Source organism: Pinus tabuliformis, chromosome 4_2 (assembly GCF_031772625.1).
Source record: "Pinus tabuliformis cultivar Carrire ecotype Pingquan chromosome 4_2, CPIR1, whole genome shotgun sequence".
Taxonomy (NCBI): Eukaryota; Viridiplantae; Streptophyta; class Pinopsida; order Pinales; family Pinaceae; genus Pinus; species Pinus tabuliformis.
The window spans coordinates 341,074,722-341,097,273 of NC_142304.1; the positions used below are offsets into that span (position 1 = coordinate 341,074,722).

At 41.9% G+C, this 22,552-nt stretch overlaps 1 pseudogene; it reads right to left on the bottom strand.

Moving 5' to 3' along the window:
- Positions 1-129: 129 nt before the first annotated feature.
- The window catches only part of LOC149169332 (cell division cycle 20.2, cofactor of APC complex-like), a 28,207-nt pseudogene continuing 5,784 nt past the window's right edge, over positions 130-22,552 (bottom strand).

A 22,552-nucleotide genomic window follows, 5' to 3' on the forward strand; every position in this document is an offset into this window, starting at 1 on the left:
TACATGAAAATCCAATAGAACTATAGAGTGCCTGCAAAAGAGCTTTGTAAACAAACAAACAAAAAAACATCTAATTAGTACCTTCAGTTGAACATCCATCTTGATTCCATGAATTTTGACACATACTTCTTAGTGGATGTGCATATGAAACATGCTGAAAGCCCCTTTTGCATCTTTAGTCTTAGTCTTCTTTGAGGCACCAGGAGCCCCAAAAACTTGCCAAAACTTGAATGTTTCATCTGCTGCAACTGATGCAACTGTGTACCCATCAGGACTCTGAAGAAGTAAAACAATGGTAAGCGTCATTAGGACAAATTTAAAGGGAAAACATGGATTGCATGCATAATTACTCATAAAAAGCATGAATTTTCATACCTGTGCCATATGAAGAACTCTAGCAATATGCCCTGTAAGTTCAGTAATTTTCACCATGGATGGGTATTTCCATAAGGTTAACTAGTTCTGATTTAGCCCATGCGAACTCAATAACTCACGCTCATGTATATTCCACAACAATGAACAGACCTGGGAATGGGTGTTGACGGTATTCAGGCAGGCACCTGTTTGAGTGTTCCAAAACTTTATAGAACCGTCTGAAGTCCCTCCACCTGAGGCCAAAAGATTTTTCTGGAAGGGGCACCATGCCAAGGCCTTGACTGCTGCACAATGTTCATATAATTGGTGGAAGTATTGAGAGGACGGATTATGGGATGCCATGCTCTTGTTGTAGAAATTTTGAATAATTTAACACATATTCAGAAAGATTATCCTGATCATACAATTATAAGCGGAACAAGTATAATACATAATCTCCTCTACGTTGATCATCAATTTACAGAAGCATAAACATTCTGTTAGATACCTATACCAATAGGTTTCATATTTCATGATTGGCTATGAAAGGACCAAATATGCTCTGCTTTGATGACTCAAAGATCACATATTTCCAAGAGAACTCAATCTATGCTTGTAGCTTGGTATGAGCTTCAAATTTTGATGGATGATTCAACAGCTTAATCTGGATCATTCCATGGTTTAAATTTGCAGTTGTAGAATAGAGAAAAGAGTCTATCCAAACTGTTTAATCTTGGCAGACAAGTAGTTCAGGTAGAGAAGAAAAGGCTCCCAACAGCTTAATCTGGGACCTTGGATGAGATAAGGGTAGAAGTAGATAGAAAAAACAAAGGAAAAGCCAGAGAAAAGAAAAGGCAAGTAAGGGTCTGCAAGTCCAAGTGCACCCTCTAAGAAGAAATAAAAAATGCTAGGCAAGTAGTTGGGTAAGTAGTTGGGGTTGCAGAAACGTTATCTTTACCATCACAGATGTGTTAACTGTGCTTACCAAGGCAAAGTCTATCAATTGACAAGGTGTTCATCTTCATTAAGTTATAGCAAGGAGCATGACTAACCTCCCTCCTTCCCCCTTTCTTTTCATTACTAACATCCCCTTATCAGCTGAGATGTCATGGAAGAAGATCATGGTTTCATGGTGGTTCTTGTTCATTCAAAAGCCACATTTCTTGTGTAAAAATCTTTTCATTTTGATCTGCTCTCTAAACTAAGTAAGTTTCAAATAAGCTTAGTGGTTTCCCCCCCATTTACCCCTTCATCCATATTAACTCTAACACTACTATGTAAATCCCCTACATTACCTTTTCCCTTACTAATATTAACACCATGGTGTATAAACCCCAAATTTTGTATAAATATCCCTCCCCTTGGTATTATAGCCAATAAGTTCTGTGTCAGGGATCAAATGGCATCTGGTCACTTTGATGAACCTAACCCTAAACCCCTCTTCTGAAGTCATTTGGCCCCTTGGAAAGCTTCATTTGCCAAAAGAAGCCTCATAACTAACCTTGTTTTACCTATACCCCTTTTATTTGCAAAGATAACCCCTAAAATACCCACTTTGTTCTTATCCAATGTATCGGGCCTGCATTATTGCGCATTGAAAAACTTTATAAATCCCCTTACCCATAAACCCCTTTGCAAATTATCAAAGTCCAAAAACCCACCTTTGGCATTTATCCAAAGTATCAGCGCGCATTTTTGATTTGTTAAAATACATTGAAAACCTTATAAAAAACCCATATCCGAAGGTTTCCGCCCGCATGCATATCCCCCGAACACATCATTACCCCGTCCACCGTCGGATCAGATCCAAGAGATCCGACGGTCCGTATTAATATCGGAGCGGCCCCCGCGACAGAGGTTTAGCGCCCGAGAAAGTGACGTTGCGTCACGTCAGGGCGCGGCCACCCGTCGCCCATTGAGGGCTCTCGGAGCAAAATCTGACAACTGCGGGGCCGTACCCTAACCGTCTCGAGAAACCGTGGCGGCTATCCTTAACCGTAACCGCTACGGCCCTAACCGCCAAGTTGTTATCCCACGTCTTGCCCACGTCACCTCCACCCTGCCATCGCATTAGTCCTTTGTCCGCCCCTCCGCCGACGTGGCTGCCACCGCACCATCCCCCATGGACCAATAGCATCTCACCACGTCACCCGATGACGTCAGCTGACGTCATCCGACCTTGACCCCACCAATGACGTCATGCTGACGTCATCACAAAAAAGCGCCAAAGTGCAAAAAAGTCCATATTTAGCCAAAAAACGCGTTGTTTTGTACTTTTCGTTCATTCGCTACTGCTTCCTGTGCATGCTATTTTTACGTCCAAATTGTCGCCAACCTGCTAAGTCGACCAAGGAGACCTCCAGAGTACCAACCCTGCACGCATACGCGACCTCTGCTCGCTGTTTACCAGGTATTTTTCATCTTCTATCCTCCGTACGCCTGTAGTTGTCTATAAAATTACTCAGAAGGCTTAAGGAACGATGAAACACAATTTCACCGGCAACTTCCCTCTGCAAACACCCCATTTACAATTGTGAATTCCAAAAACACTAGCTGAGCCTTGTTTTCCCGCATTGTCACAAATAAACAATATTCTGTTCGCGCATTCGCGAAAGACTCATTTACACTGAATTCACCTGCTAAGGAAGACAAAGTGAGACCAGACAGTAGTCCTATTCCTAATTTAAACAGTATTTCAATTGCTGTTGCATCAATTCTCCCTCTGGTACCTGAAAACTCAAACTGTCATTATAAAAATCACTTCTGTGCTGTGTTGCTCCCTTCAAACAGTTCACTTACAGTTTACAAGCTTAAAGAAGACCATGGAGACTCCAATTGCACTGAACATCAAGCCTCTCAATGCCCCTCACCAGGAATTAGAATGGAAAGCCCTGGGAGATATGGATTATCAAATGCTAGACTGGTTTCCAATGGGCTCCAAATATAATATTCAAATGCTGAATGAGTTGAAAGCCCAGCACCTTAGTGGAGCAGACATCTTAGGGATTTGGGACTCAAACTTGCCCATCTACAACCTCCCCCAGGTGAATCCTATGCCAGAGTTGATCTACAGATGCCAGGAGTGCTATGACCCAGGCCAGAGAGCTGTCATCAGCCCCACAGGCTCAGTCCTGTTCCATATCACCCCAGAGAGTGTAAATAAGATGCTGCACTTCCATACTGCAAAGCCATTGACCCCCCTCCACATGCAGAACTTGATAAAGAAGGGGAACAAGTTGTCAAATGACCAACTCATCAAAATCAATCAGCTGTTTGTACAACCAGGCTCTGAAGCCATCAGAACTCCTCCCATTGGATATCAGTACTTGAATGAATTGGGGAGAATGCTAGTAGATTTGATCAGCTATGTCCTAGGGTTCAAGGGACTGGAGGATGTGGATGAAATCATAATGGCAATGCTGTCTATATTCTCTCCTGGTAAGCCCCCAGCTGTACACTATGATTATGCTACATACATTGCAGATAAGATCCATGACCAGCTTATGAATTTAAAGAGGGAAAGACTGTTCAGGTATACTTCATACATATACCACCTATTCTTGTTTTATCAGCCAGCCAGTTTCCCTATTCCCTTGAAGCAAGTCAATGCCCAGGGAAATCCAAGGTCAGTTGTGTTTTGGACCTCTGTCTTTCATTGTGCCTCAGTATCACCATACACATACTCTGAGTTCATTGACTCATTCATTCATCCAGCCATGACAGTATTGTATGGTGTTCCTCCTCCAAGGTTAACTGATGAGATGAGGAGAATTCTCCACCTGAACAAAACCTACAGCATTGGTAATTGGTACCTCTACCAAGACCACACAGTCATCAGAATATATGGCTGTGAGTTGAAGCCTTTTAGGTTGCCAAGGTATGTCCCCATGAGGCTTTTTGCCTTAGAATATTTCAGGCAGTTTGGGAATGCTGACTACCTCCACTTTCAAAGCAAGAACAAGAAGTCACAGTTAAAAGTAAGGAGCCAGCTGGGCCCTTTCCTATACAACAGAAAAGAGGAGGGGTGGAAAGAGGCAAACAGTATCCTAGAGGCCCTCAGACTGCAAACTAGCTTTGAATGGATACCCTATGACCCCAATCACTTTGTCTCCCTCAGGAGGATAAAATACAAATTGGGCAACTATTCACACATGAGGCAACCTGAGATTGAGCGGTATGCTAATACATTAAGCTGGGAAGAAGGTACCCTAAAAGAAGAAATTACCAACGAAGAGCTGCTAGAGAGAGAGGCTAGAAATATTCAAAAGGAAGCTGACTTAGAATCTTGTGGACAGGTTCCCCTCTCATACAACAAACAACTTGGAGCAGCTGCCTCGTCCTCAACAAAGCATCCTCAAGCTGCCATGAATCCTCCACAGACAGTCAACAAGGGCAAAGAAAAGCAGGTGGAACAACCACCTCCTATGACCGAAGAGGAAATGGAAACCCTAGTGCAGCAACAAGAAGAGATGGAGCAGCAGGGTGAAGGACAGCAGCAAGAGGAGCAGCAACAACAAAAAGAACAAAGGCAGGAACAGCCTGCCCAGCAAAAGCAAACAGTGGAAGTCCCTAAATCCACTGAACAAACTGAGCCTCCGAGGCAAGAGACTTCAGCTGATGCATCCACACTCCAGACACCACAAAAGGAGGACACAAGCAGGAAAAGGGACAGAGAAACTCCCCTCACAACGTCAGCAACTCATGGGGAGAAGAGGCAGAGACTCAATCCTCTTTCAGAGGAAGAGATGCCAATAGGGCAGCCGCTGGGTATAGTCCCACCCAGCAGGGAAACATCAGCAAGTTCCTTTCAACAGGAACAGGATAGGGGAATGGGAGGAGAAGTAAGTTCCTCCAGGCAGCAAAGGGAAGGTGGGCCTAGTATCAAACAACAGTTCATCGATATTAAGATGAGAAATGAGCCCATCAAAAGACAGTTGTACAACCATCTGCTAAACATGGCTCCCACCAATCAGCAGAGACTTATGTCTGCTTTTGATGTAGGGGAAGGCAAGATGATCATGAGTCATTTTATGCCCACAGCACTGCAGCCCCAATCTGCCTCAGATTACCTCAGGACCAACCTGGAGGTCATGGCCAAGGATATCCACCCAATGGACAAAATAGAACTACACAAGCAAACGGGTGAGATGGTCTATGCTTCTCTGGCAGACCAGACCTTGGATAACTATAGGCTACAAAATAGCCTTAACAATACAGCCTCTCAACTGGAGTTAGAGAGAGCATCATCCCAGGCAAAGGACAATAGAATAAGGTCCTTGGAAGAAATAATCATTGAGATTGGACATGATCCCAAAGATATCAAAGGGATCCAAGAGATATTGAAGTTGAGGGATGCTGACATGGCAGCATTGAGAAGAAAGATAAAACTCCCTGCCACAATCCACCCTCAAACAGATGATGTGGCCCAGCAAAGGCATGATCAAGAGGCCACAACCCTGTTGATATCTCTATACAAGGAGCTAATCCGGACTCAAGACAAGCTAGGAGAATCAGAGGCTGCAAAGGCAGCACTACAGGCAGCATTAAAACAAAAAGAAGAGGGTCAAACCTCCCAGCCTCCTCCTGAAATAATCAATCTTGTAGAAGCTGCTCCAACAACTGCCCCTCCTCCTCAGCAAACAGGGCCTACAGCACCAACTACATCAGCAACTGCAACTGCACCAGCAACAGAACAGACTCATAGTCTGGATATGCAGAAACTCCAAAATGAAATTCAAGTCCTGGAAGCTCAAATGCTGGAGCTCAATTCAGCCAAAGAATCCTTGGCTAAAATAAATGAGAAATATGATAAGAGCAAACAGAATGCAGCTGAAAAGGAACGAGAAATAAAAGCTCTAAAGAAAAGGATAACTGAGCTTGAGAAGGAGCTCACACTAGAAAAGGTGACTGCAAAGCTAAAAGCAGTCCTTTGGGGCAATATTGGCCGGTCTATCACCAATCAGTGGCAGTATATTGAGACTATAGATGAACAAACAGTACTCATTACAAAGGCCAACAGGGAAATACACAGAGCTAGGGCCAGCCTTGGCAACATGCCTGATGCTGCCACTAGAATGATAAATATTTTAAATAACAGGACAAGCTCTCAACTGGCCACCATGGGAATTGCTCACAGGACTGAGACAATCTCAATGGTTAAAAGGGTCCTGACACTACGAAACCTGGTTGGAACACTGGAAAGGAGAACCCAGGATATGCAGACTGAAATCAACAAGTTCATGGACAGATTTCAGGCATTACAGAACAGAGGCCTCCCCAGCATATTAAGCAGTGTAGGAAGACTGCTTACCCTTGAAAACTACATCAAAAGGGTTGATGCCCATGCTGCAGGACAAATTGCAAGACAGCCCAGCACTTCAGCAGAATCAGGGCCAGCATCAGGGCAAATTTTGTACAATAGGGTGGACAACCTATTTTTTATTATGAATGAGGTCAATCATCTGTTTGATGTGCCTCCAAATTTCTTTAAGTATACAGAAGCAGATGAAACCATAGAGGCAATTGTGAAGCACCAATTGCCCACACAGGAAGTCTGGAAAAATTTGACACAGATAATATTGTCAAGCCAGAACCTGTAAATGTTAATTTTTGTCCAGTTTATAAGTAGTCATGCACAGGCAGAATTTTGGTAGATAAGCATACAAAGGAAAGACAGAGGCTGAGCCAACTCAGCAGGGCTATTCGGTCACCACAGCAGCAATCACAATCACAGGTGGCAAACCCGAGAAAATACAGCGCAGCAAGCATAAAGACGTGTTCTCCAGCATTTAATCAAAGCATTCCAACCGACTCAGTGGCCTCCAAAGGCCAGAATATCTTCTGACAAAGCATAAAGACATCTTTACTTTGTATTCAATGTTGTAATAACTTTCTGATTTTAATATCTTAGAAGTTGGTGAGAGTATTAAATCTGAGATAACTTAGAACTCAGATATTTTTGTAAAAACCGAGAGTATATATTTGCCCCTCGCATAAGCTTGAGGGGTTGTTGTTGATTTCTCCTAAAGAAATTCTTATGCTGTAATCCTTTCTGAAGTCTAATAAAGAAAGTGATGGAATTTCTCGGATTTCTGAAGTGTTGAATGCGTGCTGGTGTCTGTTGATAACTGCTGGATTCCTGTGTATTTCACCATACAATAAGTCTCTGTAACTCTCTCTGTTAATTAGTTGTTTTGTTAAAAATCCATATATGTTATCTGATTTTCAATACTAAGCAACAAGGAAAAAGAATAACTTTCAGGATTTATTCACTGAGTACCCTGAGTTCAATCTGTGTTGTTTATGAATGTTTTCTTCAGCTGTAATCTAGATAAGTGTAATTCTTAATTGCTGCACTTTCAGAACACACCTTTCACAGTGGCCTTTGTCACAGGAATTCAAGTTATGCTCCTGTGCAGTGTGCTCACCTTCACCTCACCAACTTAATAGAAAATTCTTAATTGCTTTCTATTGGTTGACATACATCACCATTTAAGCTAATTTTGTTTGTCTAAAATACACAATAGGCCCTGCAGTTTGAACATCACCAATCCTGCATATCAAGTCATTTCACAACTCCAGACTCCATTGCCCAATAGTATTTCACTACCTAAACACTATATCATAAGACCTGAAAGAAATCCTTCAACCAAAACATAAACCAAAACCTGAGCATAATAGCTAGCCTAAAACTCTATCCTAACAGAGACAAATCATAAAGAGAGAGCCCTCTCTGATTACAGTTTGGCTAGAAACTGTGATCCAAAGATTGGTTAGTGGTTACCCCGGCCGTATTCCCTTGGGAGTCATAGGGAACAACCTGGGTGTTAACATAATTGGCGACTCCACTGGGGACTGAGATTTTAATTACTGTATGTCTTCCATATAGCTACTATCAAGCCGGAAATAAGTCAAGAGGCCTTGAATCTGTTTCTGTATTACATTAGCAGTTTTAGGGAGGAGCTTGTTTAGGGAATCTTCATCTTAGCTCTAAGAATATATAACCATTCCAAAAATCTTCATCCAGTCCCTTCAGATATAAAAATTTCCCACAAAATCCTAAAAAGCAGTTAGAAACTGGCTCCTAAGAAAAATCCTCGGCATACCAGGGCTAATCCTGACCCAAATCCACCCATCATTGTTGATAATCCGAATACCATCCCTAGAAACATTAGGAAGCAACAAAGGCAGGATCAGCCTGCTATTTTGACCTTAGTTACAGACTTTCCTAACCTTTCTACTCCCCTTAAAGTCCTCTTTCGGTCTGTTCCAAGTTCCCCTAGTTCACCATCTACATCTCAAAGTTCTCCTCCCCCATCTTCATCCATTGCACATATCCCCTTGAACCACACTTTAGGTTCAGCTTCACCTGTTACCCCTGTGGTACCCACTGTTCCTATTATCCCAGCAACACCTATTAATACACCCAACCCTCCAAATATGGCAAATAGATATGCACCCTTGCAGCTACCTGCTAATCCTGCAGCTTTACCCCAGGATTACCAAACCAAAATCTCATATTTTGACTCCACTGGCCCTTACTCTGCTATTCAACATGCTAAGAGGATGCAAGATCACTTTGAAAACTATGAAATAGATGATGACAATGTGAGGATGAGAATTTTTGTCCAAAGCCTGACAGGTGATGTTAGAACCTGGTTCAGGTCAATTGCTGTAAATACTATCACGACCCCTGATGAGCTTTATCAGGCCTTTACTACCAGGTGGGAGAAGAAGAAAGATCCCCTGCACATACTTGGTGAATATGAAACAATCAAGAGAGGTCCTCAAGAGACCGTTCTGGAGTATTGTGCCAGATTCAACAATGTGTACAATGCAATACCACAAAACCTAAGACCTCCTCCTGATTTGGCCTTGTACAAGTTCCCTGATGGATTTGATTCTGACATGGCATATCAGTTGAAGGAAAGAGAACCTGAGACCCTTGAAGACGCCCAGAAGGCTGCTGTCACAGTAGAAGCAAACCTGATTGCCAAAAGAAACAGGGCAAGGTTGGAAAAGAGAAGCATATACAAAGAAGAACCCACAGCCTTTGACCAAAAGCTTGATGCTATACTCAATAGCATGAAAAGATTGGGTGATAGGGTGGAATCAGTTGAAAGAAAAGCATCATGGGAAGCACCACAAAACAATCCTCCTAGGAATCCAAATTTTAGGAGAAATCCAAACCCGAATGTTGGCAGGGCCAACCCTGATCCAGAAATCAGACCCCCTTTCCAAGAAAATTATGCAGAAACTTCCACATCAGCAGAGCCCAATGAAGATCCTGAGATTAATTTAATAGGGCTGGATGGTGAAAGTCAAGTTTTCTTAACACAAGAAGATCATGAGGATGAGGAAATCAAACTGTTCCAAACTAAATCAGGTGAATCCTTTGACTTTAAACAAGGCTATGACACTGCTGTTTATGAAGTCCATAAACAATACAAGATGAGGAGCAGAACTGTGAATGTCAACCAGCCTGAAAAGAAAAAGGATAATCAGCGGCCTGAAAGAGTTATAGTCACAGAACCTAATGACCAACTAAACTTACCTACCAAAGAAGTGATTGTTGAAGAGATCACTGAACCACTGTCCTCAAGACAGCAGTCTCTGGACACTTCATCTTCTCATCCTAATTCAAATATTACTCCTCAAGAAATGGCTAAGAAGGATAAATCCCAAAGACAAAATAAAAATCAAGAAGAATATGTAATGAACAAGGAAAGAACTGTCACCTATAACCCCAAAACCCAATCTGAAAAACCTTTTGATCTTGAAACAGAAATTAGCAAAATAAAAATAGCTATTCCTCTCTCGGAATTAGCCAAGCATGACAGCTATAAATTGCAAATCAAAAGGTCCCTACAACTCACTAGCAACAAAGATGATGTCAATGTACTGGATGACACCCCAGAACTCCTGTTTGGCCCAGAAGTGGATGGAAAAACAGTAGTCACAGGGGTACTGCCTTTTTATGTCAGTTTACATATTCATGACAAAGTACTACATAATGCAATGTTTGACTCAGGTGCCTCTCACAATCTTATGCCAAAAGCAGTCATGGAGAGATTGAATTTAGACATAACAAGACCATACAAGGACCTGTTTTCCTTTGACTCCAGCCAAGTCAAGTGTCTAGGTCTCATAAAAGACTTATGTGTGTCTCTAGTTCAATACCCAAACAAGACAATCCTAATGGATGTGGTAGTTGCTGATATCCCACCTAAGTATGGAATGCTGTTATCAAGATCATGGGGAGCCAAACTCCAAGGTTCCCTACAATTAGACATGTCATATGCCACCATCTCTGTATTTGGGCAACCAAAAAGACTGTACAGAGAAACACTAATGAAGTACATGGTCAGCAGTGAAGAAAAACCTCAAAATTTTCCTATATATGCTGTCCATTCAGACATAGACTCATACATTCTCTTCAATGATACAACTACTCCCTCAAAAGGTGAAGTTGAAACCAAGATATTCATACAGGAGGAAGATGCAAATGAGAGTAGTCTCACCCATGAAACAATAGTCAAACAAACACCTGATAGTGCTGCTGCCTTAAATGTCAAGAACATCCAATTAAATGATGAGACTGTCCTAGAAGACAAGCTAGAGAAAAAACCACAATTGCTACTCACATTACCAGCCCATGAACAGATCATAAAACCTCCTCCCCAACAAGATATTCTATGGTTCCTTGAATTTAATGGCTCGGTCAACAAATTAGGGGCAGGAGCTGGAGTTTGGGTACACAATAAAGAAAATAGTCATGCAGAAGGCAGAGCCTATAGATTGAATTTCAGATGTACTAATAACATGGCAGAATATGAAGCTCTTTTACTAGGACTCAAGTTGGCAAAATTCTTACAAGCTGCCAGAGTTTCAATCATGGGAGATTCAGATTTAGTTATCCAACAAGTGAAAGGAAACTTCGTCACCAATGACAAAAGACTAAGGACTTATAGGTCTGCTGTTGCTGAGGTACTAAACTTTTTCTCTGAATTCCAAATTACTAAAATTCCCAGAACCCAAAATCTACATGCCCATAGTTTAGCCACCTTTGCAAGTACCTGCAAGTTACCCTTTGAGCCCCACCATTGTTTTACAGCTGAGGTAAAACACAGACCCTCCATACCAAACAACATTAATGATTGGCAAGTATTTGAGGATGACAAGCAAATAAACCATTTTTTAACTCTACAGCAAGAATTTGCAGGATTAAATATTGACAATGAGACAGCATGTCAATCACAAATGCTTGAGACAGCATGTCAATCACAAATGCTTGAGACAGCAAGTCAATCACAAATATTTAATGGAGCAAGTCCATCACAAATACAGTTTCAACAGACTGCTCAGCCAATATCACCTAGGACTGCAAAGCAAATGCTGAATCCAACTATTTTCAATATAGAAAACATCCAGCAAATTCAACAAGTTGACTGGGAAGAAGGAGTGTCCAATGCTGAAACTGAGATCATTGAGCTAAAAGACAATTTTCTACCAACAGGCCTAACCCCACTAGAAGACATCTTTGATTCAAATGATATTCCCAGGAAACCAAAAATGCAGCCCCTGAATGCAGCCATTGAAGAGTGCAACATAGGTACAATTGACAAACCCAAGATAATTAAATTATCTGCTTCCTTACCTCCTGACCAAAAGCCAAAATACATTGACCTCTTCAAAGAGTTCCAGGATGTTTTTGCATGGAGCTATGAGGACCTAAAGTCCTATGACACCTCTGTAATCCAACACACTATCCCTCTCAAACCTGATCAAAAGCCCTTTAAACAAAAAATGAGGAGAATCAATCCTATGCTTCTCCGCGCAATGGAACAAGAGGTACATAAAATGTTCAAAGCAGGCATCATAGCACCAATCAGATTCTCTGAATGGATTTCCAACTTAGTCCCTACAAGAAAGAAGACAGGTGAGATCAGGCTGTGTGTGGACTTAAGGAATCTAAACCAAGTATCCTTAAAAGATAACTACCCCTTACCCAAGATGGATCACATTCTTCAAAGGGTAGTAGGGGCCTCAAGGATCTCATTACTGGATGGATTTTCCGGTTTTAACCAGATCTTAGTTCACCCTGATGATCAGGACAAAACAGCATTTACAACTCCATGGGGAACTTTCAAATATGTAAAGATGCCTTTTGGATTGAAAAATGCAGGGGCAACATTTCAAAGAGCAATGGACATTGCTTTTGCAAAGGAGATTCATGACTTTTTGGTCATTTATCTAGATGACCTAACACCTTTTTCAAAATCAGACCAAGAACATATAAAACATTTGAGACAGATCTTCCTAAAATGCAGAAAATATGGAATCTCCTTGAACCCTAAGAAATCCCTCTTTGGTTTAGAAGAAGGCAAGCTCTTAGGACACATCATCTCAAAGGATGGCATTAGAATTGACCCAGATAGGATACAAGCTATCCTGCAAATGCCTCACCCAAGGAATGTCAAAGAATTACAAGGATTCTTGGGAAAAATCAATTTCTTGAGAAGGTTTATCCCAAACCTAGCGGAGCTAACCAGATTATTAAACAACATGCTGAAAAAGGATTCAAAAGTGAAGTGGACTGTTGAAGCCAATCAAGCATTTGAAGGTATAAAATTGGCCCTCACTCAAACCCCAGTCTTAACCAACCCTCAGTTTGACAGAGAATTTATTATTTTCTCTTTTGCTTCCCAACATACTATTGCAGCTGTTTTATTACAAAAGGATGACCAAGGAAATGAAAAGCCAATTGCTTTCTTTAGCAAAGCTCTCAGAGATGCACCTTTGAAGTATCAAATCATGGAAAAACAAGCTTATGCTTTAGTCAAAGCAATCAAAGACTTTAGGATTTATATCCTTTATTCCCATGTCAAAGCATATGTGCCAAGTCCTATTGTCAAAGACATTCTCACCCAAGAAAATTTAGAAGGCAGAAGAGGAAAATGGATTGCCAGTATCTTGGAATTTGACATTGAGATAAAACCTACAAAACTAATAAAAGGGCAAGGCTTGGCCAAATTAATGACAGAAACAAATTTTCAAGCCTTAGACATCAATCAGCTGGACAGTGAAACCGAGCTGGCGACTCCAAAGATCAATGTAGCCTTTGAACAATCCCCCTGGTACTCTGATATCTGTTATGTGTTACAAAACCTGTGTGCTCCCCCAGGACTGTCCAAAACTAAGTGTAGGTTCCTAAAAATGAAAACATCAAGATTTTGTGTAATGGATGGCAATTTACTTTGGAAAAACCATGAAGGGATATTGCTGCACTGTTTAATTGAAAATGAAACTAACAATATCATGCAAGAGTTTCATGCAGGAGACTGCGGTGGACACTTGTACTGGAAGTCCACTGTGGATAAAATACTAAGGGCTGGATACTACTGGCCCACCATGTTCTCTGATGTCAAGAAATTTATCACATCATGTCATAAATGCCAAGTGTTTGAGGGAAAGAGACAACTGCTGCCACTTCCTTTAAGGCCTGTTGCAACAGAGAGACCTTTTCAACAATGGGGCTTGGATTTCATTGGGGAAATTCATCCCTCATCTTCAGGACAACACAGATGGATTTTAACTGCCACAGACTATTTCACTAAGTGGATTGAAGCTATTCCGTGCAGACAAGCAAATGATTCAGTAATCATTCAGTTCTTGGAGAACAACATACTGGCTAGATTTGGCTGCCCTGATAAAATCATTACAGACAATGCTGCTGCTTTCAGATCCAAGAAAATGGTGAATTTCTGTCACAAATTCCATATTACTTTGGGCCATTCTACTGCATACTATCCCCAAGGAAATGGCCTTGCTGAATCATCAAACAAAAGCCTTGTAAACATCATAAAGAAGGTACTTGAAGAGAACAAAAAGAACTGGCACAAGAAACTAGTCAATGCCTTATGGGCAGATAGACTAACAACCAAGAGATCAATTGGGACCAGCCCATATGAGTTGGTTTATGGATTAGAGGCCAAATTCCCCTCTTCACTAGGAGTGCCTGTTATGAAGCTTCTTCAAGAAAGCCAAGCAGAACCAAATGATATGCAAAGAAGGATCAATCAGATAATTTGTCTGCATCAAACCAGAGATCAAGTTTTCAGCAGAGTTCAGGTATTACAAGAAAAACTAAAGAAAGCCTTTGACAGAAGAACCAAAGCAGAAGATTTCAATATTGGTGATAAAGTCCTCAAGTGGGATGCAAGAAGAGAAGAGAAAGGAAAACATGGAAAATTTGATTCCTTATGGAGAGGACCATTTGCTGTCCAAGCAGTACAAGGTAACAACACTTACTTCCTAAAAAGTCTTAGTGAAACTGACTTGGATGAAGGTCCTGTGAATGGCAGGATGCTGAAGCACTATTTTGAATACCACCCATGAGTACAGCATGGGCTTCCATTGTACATACCCAACTGTATAGATGATTTTCTGTTTAGATTGTAATAATGCAATTTTTTTTTTAAGTTTATTGACTGTCAGCGGAAAATAAATAGAATTAGAGGTCTACCAAGAAGAAAAGCACACAATTTGGGCAATTCAGAGCAGCAAAACTTCAAGTTCATAAAAGCAGTAAAAGGCCAAGGCATTCTGACCTGCTGTTCTTGGTCTTTCAAAAGAAAAACCATCCCCATGTGGAGCCACTGTTAGATACCTATACCAATAGGTTTCATATTTCATGATTGGCTATGAAAGGACCAAATATGCTCTGCTTTGATGACTCAAAGATCACATATTTCCAAGAGAACTCAATCTATGCTTGTAGCTTGGTATGAGCTTCAAATTTTGATGGATGATTCAACAGCTTAATCTGGATCATTCCATGGTTTAAATTTGCAGTTGTAGAATAGAGAAAAGAGTCTGTCCAAACTGTTTAATCTTGGCAGACAAGTAGTTCAGGTAGAGAAGAAAAGGCTCCCAACAGCTTAATCTGGGACCTTGGATGAGATAAGGGTAGAAGTAGATAGAAAAAACAAAGGAAAAGCCAGAGAAAAGAAAAGGCAAGTAAGGGTCTGCAAGTCCAAGTGCACCCTCTAAGAAGAAATAAAAAATGCTAGGCAAGTAGTTGGGTAAGTAGTTGGGGTTGCAGAAAGGTTATCTTTACCATCACAGATGTGTTAACTGTGCTTACCAAGGCAAAGTCTATCAATTGACAAGGTGTTCATCTTCATTAAGTTACAGCAAGGAGCATGACTAACCTCCCTCCTTCCCCCTTTCTTTTCATTACTAACATCCCCTTATCAGCTGAGATGTCATGGAAGAAGATCATGGTTTCATGGTGGTTCTTGTTCATTCAAAAGCCACATTTCTTGTGTAAAAATCTTTTCATTTTGATCTACTCTCTAAACTAAGTAAGTTTCAAATAAGCTTAGTGGTTTCCCCCCCATTTACCCCTTCATCCATATTAACTCTAACACTACTATGTAAATCCCCTACATTACCTTTTCCCTTACTAATATTAACACCATGGTGTATAAACCCCAAATTTTGTATAAATATCCCTCCCCTTGGTATTATAGCCAATAAGTTCTGTGTCAGGGATCAAATGGCATCTGGTCACTTTGATGAACCTAACCCTAAGCCCCTCTTCTGAAGTCATTTGACCCCTTGGAAAGCTTCATTTGCCAAAAGAAGCCTCATAACTAACCTTGTTTTACCTATACCCCTTTTATTGGCAAAGATAACCCCTAAAATACCCACTTTGTTCTTATCCAATGTATCGGGCCTGCATTATTGCGCATTGAAAAACTTTATAAATCCCCTTACCCATAAACCCCTTTGCAAAGTATCATAGTCCAAAAACCCACCTTTGGCATTTATCCAAAGTATCAGCGCGCATTTTTGATTTGTTAAAATACATTGAAAACCTTATAAAAAACCCATATCCGAAGGTTTCCGCCCGCATGCATATCCCCCGAACACATCATTACCCCGTCCACCGTCGGATCAGATCCAAGAGATCCGACGGTCCGTATTAATATCGGAGCGGCCCCCGCGACAGAGGTTTAGCGCCCGAGAAAGTGACGTTGCGTCACGTCAGGGCGCGGCCACGCGTCGCCCATTGAGGGCTCTCGGAGCAAAATCTGACAACTGCAGGGCCGTACCCTAACCGTCCCGAGAAACCGTGGCGGCTATCCTTAACCGTAACCGCTACGGCCCTAACCGCCAAGTTGCTATCCCACGTCTTGCCCACGTCACCTCCACCCTGCCATCGCATCAGTCCTTTGTCCGCCCCTCCGCCGACGTGGCTGCCACCGCACCATCCCCCATGGACCAATAGCATCTCACCACGTCACCCGATGACGTCAGCTGACGTCATCCGACCTTGACCCCACCAATGACGTCATGCTGACGTCATCACAAAAAAGCGCCAAAGTGCAAAAAAGTCCATATTTAGCCAAAAAACGCGTTGTTTTGTACTTTTCGTTCATTCGCTACTGCTTCCTGTGCATGCTATTTTTACGTCCAAATTGTCGCCAACCTGCTAAGTCGACCAAGGAGACCTCCAGAGTACCAACCCTGCACGCATACGCGACCTCTGCTCGCTGTTTACCAGGTATTTTTCATCTTCTATCCTCCGTACGCCTGCAGTTGTCTATAAAATTACTCAGAAGGCTTAAGGAACGACGAAACTCACAATTTCACCGGCAACTTCCCTCTGCAAACACCCCATTTACAATTGTGAATTCCAAAAACACTAGCTGAGCCTTGTTTGCCCGCATTGTCACAAATAAACAATATTCTGTTCGCGCATTCGCGAAAGACTCATTTACACTGAATTCACCTGCTAAGGAAGACAAAGTGAGACCAGACAGTAGTCCTATTCCTAATTTAAACAGTATTTCAATTGCTGTTGCATCAATTCTCCCTCTGGTACCTGAAAACTCAAACTGTCATTATAAAAATCACTTCTGTGTTGTGCTGCTCCCTTCAAACAGTTCACTTACAGTTTACAAGCTTAAAGAAGACCATGGAGACTCCAATTGCACTGAACATCAAGCCTCTCAATGCCCCTCACCAGGAATTAGAATGGAAAGCCCTGGGAGATATGGATTATCAAATGCTAGACTGGTTTCCAATGGGCTCCAAATATAATATTCAAATGCTGAATGAGTTGAAAGCCCAGCACCTTAGTGGAGCAGACATCTTAGGGATTTGGGACTCAAACTTGCCCATCTACAACCTCCCCCAGGTGAATCCTATGCCAGAGTTGATCTACAGATGCCAGGAGTGCTATGACCCAGGCCAGAGAGCTGTCATCAGCCCCACAGGCTCAGTCCTGTTCCATATCACCCCAGAGAGTGTAAATAAGATGCTGCACTTCCATACTGCAAAGCCATTGACCCCCCTCCACATGCAGAACTTGATAAAGAAGGGGAACAAGTTGTCAAATGACCAACTCATCAAAATCAATCAGCTGTTTGTACAACCAGGCTCTGAAGCCATCAGAACTCCTCCCATTGGATATCAGTACTTGAATGAATTGGGGAGAATGCTAGTAGATTTGATCAGCTATGTCCTAGGGTTCAAGGGACTGGAGGATGTGGATGAAATCATAATGGCAATGCTGTCTATATTCTCTCCTGGTAAGCCCCCAGCTGTACACTATGATTATGCTACATACATTGCAGATAAGATCCATGACCAGCTTATGAATTTAAAGAGGGAAAGACTGTTCAGGTATACTTCATACATATACCACCTATTCTTGTTTTATCAGCCAGCCAGTTTCCCTATTCCCTTGAAGCAAGTCAATGCCCAGGGAAATCCAAGGTCAGTTGTGTTTTGGACCTCTGTCTTTCATTGTGCCTCAGTATCACCATACACATACTCTGAGTTCATTGACTCATTCATTCATCCAGCCATGACAGTATTGTATGGTGTTCCTCCTCCAAGGTTAACTGATGAGATGAGGAGAATTCTCCACCTGAACAAAACCTACAGCATTGGTAATTGGTACCTCTACCAAGACCACACAGTCATCAGAATATATGGCTGTGAGTTGAAGCCTTTTAGGTTGCCAAGGTATGTCCCCATGAGGCTTTTTGCCTTAGAATATTTCAGGCAGTTTGGGAATGCTGACTACCTCCACTTTCAAAGCAAGAACAAGAAGTCACAGTTAAAAGTAAGGAGCCAGCTGGGCCCTTTCCTATACAACAGAAAAGAGGAGGGGTGGAAAGAGGCAAACAGTATCCTAGAGGCCCTCAGACTGCAAACTAGCTTTGAATGGATACCCTATGACCCCAATCACTTTGTCTCCCTCAGGAGGATAAAATACAAATTGGGCAACAATTCACACATGAGGCAACCTGAGATTGAGCGGTATGCTAATACATTAAGCTGGGAAGAAGGTACCCTAAAAGAAGAAATTACCAACGAAGAGCTGCTAGAGAGAGAGGCTAGAAATATTCAAAAGGAAGCTGACTTAGAATCTTGTGGACAGGTTCCCCTCTCATACAACAAACAACTTGGAGCAGCTGCCTCGTCCTCAACAAAGCATCCTCAAGCTGCCATGAATCCTCCACAGACAGTCAACAAGGGCAAAGAAAAGCAGGTGGAACAGCCACCTCCTATGACCGAAGAGGAAATGGAAACCCTAGTGCAGCAACAAGAAGAGATGGAGCAGCAGGGTGAAGGACAGCAGCAAGAGGAGCAGCAACAACAAAAAGAACAAAGGCAGGAACAGCCTGCCCAGCAAAAGCAAACAGTGGAAGTCCCTAAATCCACTGAACAAACTGAGCCTCCGAGGCAAGAGACTTCAGCTGATGCATCCACACTCCAGACACCACAAAAGGAGGACACAAGCAGGAAAAGGGACAGAGAAACTCCCCTTACAACGTCAGCAACTCATGGGGAGAAGAGGCAGAGACTCAATCCTCTTTCAGAGGAAGAGATGCCAATAGGGCAGCCGCTGGGTATAGTCCCACCCAGCAGGGAAACATCAGCAAGTTCCTTTCAACAGGAACAGGATAGGGGAATGGGAGGAGAAGTAAGTTCCTCCAGGCAGCAAAGGGAAGGTGGGCCTAGTATCAAACAACAGTTCATCGATATTAAGATGAGAAATGAGCCCATCAAAAGACAGTTGTACAACCATCTGCTAAACATGGCTCCCACCAATCAGCAGAGACTTATGTCTGCTTTTGATGTAGGGGAAGGCAAGATGATCATGAGTCATTTTATGCCCACAGCACTGCAGCCCCAATCTGCCTCAGATTACCTCAGGACCAACCTGGAGGTCATGGCCAAGGATATCCACCCAATGGACAAAATAGAACTACACAAGAAAACGGGTGAGATGGTCTATGCTTCTCTGGCAGACCAGACCTTGGATAACTATAGGCTACAAAATAGCCTTAACAATACAGCCTCTCAACTGGAGTTAGAGAGAGCATCATCCCAGGCAAAGGACAACAGAATAAGGTCCTTGGAAGAAATAATCATTGAGATTGGACATGATCCCAAAGATATCAAAGGGATCCAAGAGATATTGAAGTTGAGGGATGCTGACATGGCAGCATTGAGAAGAAAGATAAAACTCCCTGCCACAATCCACCCTCAAACAGATGATGTGGCCCAGCAAAGGCATGATCAAGAGGCCACAACCCTGTTGATATCTCTATACAAGGAGCTAATCCGGACTCAAGACAAGCTAGGAGAATCAGAGGCTGCAAAGGCAGCACTACAGGCAGCATTAAAACAAAAAGAAGAGGGTCAAACCTCCCAGCCTCCTCCTGAAATAATCAATCTTGTAGAAGCTGCTCCAACAACTGCCCCTCCTCCTCAGCAAACAGGGCCTACAGCACCAACTACATCAGCAACTGCAACTGCACCAGCAACAGAACAGACTCATAGTCTGGATATGCAGAAACTCCAAAATGAAATTCAAGTCCTGGAAGCTCAAATGCTGGAGCTCAATTCAGCCAAAGAATCCTTGGCTAAAATAAATGAGAAATATGATAAGAGCAAACAGAATGCAACTGAAAAGGAACGAGAAATAAAAGCTCTAAAGAAAAGGATAACTGAGCTTGAGAAGGAGCTCACACTAGAAAAGGTGACTGCAGAGCTAAAAGCAGTCCTTTGGGGCAATATTGGCCGGTCTATCACCAATCAGTGGCAGTATATTGAGACTATAGATGAACAAACAGTACTCATTACAAAGGCCAACAGGGAAATACACAGAGCTAGGGCCAGCCTTGGCAACATGCCTGATGCTGCCACTAGAATGATAAATATTTTAAATAACAGGACAAGCTCTCAACTGGCCACCATGGGAATTGCTCACAGGACTGAGACAATCTCAATGGTTAAAAGGGTCCTGACACTACGAAACCTGGTTGGAACACTGGAAAGGAGAACCCAGGATATGCAGACTGAAATCAACAAGTTCATGGACAGATTTCAGGCATTACAGAACAGAGGCCTCCCCAGCATATTAAGCAGTGTAGGAAGACTGCTTACCCTTGAAAACTACATCAAAAGGGTTGATGCCCATGCTGCAGGACAAATTGCAAGACAGCCCAGCACTTCAGCAAAATCAGGGCCAGCATCAGGGCAAATTTTGTACAATAGGGTGGACAACCTATTTTTTATTATGAATGAGGTCAATCATCTGTTTGATGTGCCTCCAAATTTCTTTAAGTATACAGAAGCAGATGAAACCATAGAGGCAATTGTGAAGCACCAATTGCCCACACAGGAAGTCTGGAAAAATTTGACACAGATAATATTGTCAAGCCAGAACCTGTAAATGTTAATTTTTGTCCAGTTTATAAGTAGTCATGCACAGGCAGAATTTTGGTAGATAAGCATACAAAGGAAAGACAGAGGCTGAGCCAACTCAGCAGGGCTATTCGGTCACCACAGCAGCAATCACAATCACAGGTGGCAAACCCGAGAAAATACAGCGCAGCAAGCATAAAGACGTGTTCTCCAGCATTTAATCAAAGCATTCCAACCGACTCAGTGGCCTCCAAAGGCCAGAATATCTTCTGACAAAGCATAAAGACATCTTTACTTTGTATTCAATGTTGTAATAACTTTCTGATTTTAATATCTTAGAAGTTGGTGAGAGTATTAAATCTGAGATAACTTAGAACTCAGATATTTTTGTAAAAACCGAGAGTATATATTTGCCCCTCGCATAAGCTTGAGGGGTTGTTGTTGATTTCTCCTAAAGAAATTCTTATGCTGTAATCCTTTCTGAAGTCTAATAAAGAAAGTGATGGAATTTCTCGGATTTCTGAAGTGTTGAATGCGTGCTGGTGTCTGTTGATAACTGCTGGATTCCTGTGTATTTCACCATACAATAAGTCTCTGTAACTCTCTCTGTTAATTAGTTGTTTTGTTAAAAATCCATATATGTTATCTGATTTTCAATACTAAGCAACAAGGAAAAAGAATAACTTTCAGGATTTATTCACTGAGTACCCTGAGTTCAATCTGTGTTGTTTATGAATGTTTTCTTCAGCTGTAATCTAGATAAGTGTAATTCTTAATTGCTGCACTTTCAGAACACACCTTTCACAGTGGCCTTTGTCACAGGAATTCAAGTTATGCTCCTGTGCAGTGTGCTCACCTTCACCTCACCAACTTAATAGAAAATTCTTAATTGCTTTCTATTGGTTGACATACATCACCATTTAAGCTAATTTTGTTTGTCTAAAATACACAATAGGCCCTGCAGTTTGAACATCACCAATCCTGCATATCAAGTCATTTCACAACTCCAGACTCCATTGCCCAATAGTATTTCACTACCTAAACACTATATCATAAGACCTGAAAGAAATCCTTCAACCAAAACATAAACCAAAACCTGAGCATAATAGCTAGCCTAAAACTCTATCATAACAGAGACAAATCATAAAGAGAGAGCCCTCTCTGATTACAGTTTGGCTAGAAACTGTGATCCAAAGATTGGTTAGTGGTTACCCCGGCCGTATTCCCTTGGGAGTCATAGGGAACAACCTGGGTGTTAACACATTCACAGGCACACATAGAAGCATCAATCAAACTCATTAACACAGTATGTATCCCGGGGAAAGCATCTCGCTAAAAACCCCACACTATCTGTATATTATATTGATTGAATCATGTAACATTACAAAGCATAATACTTCTCACAAGTATCTCCACCTGTTACACATAATACAGCTCAGATTTGATCTCCAAATCTCCCCCGCTG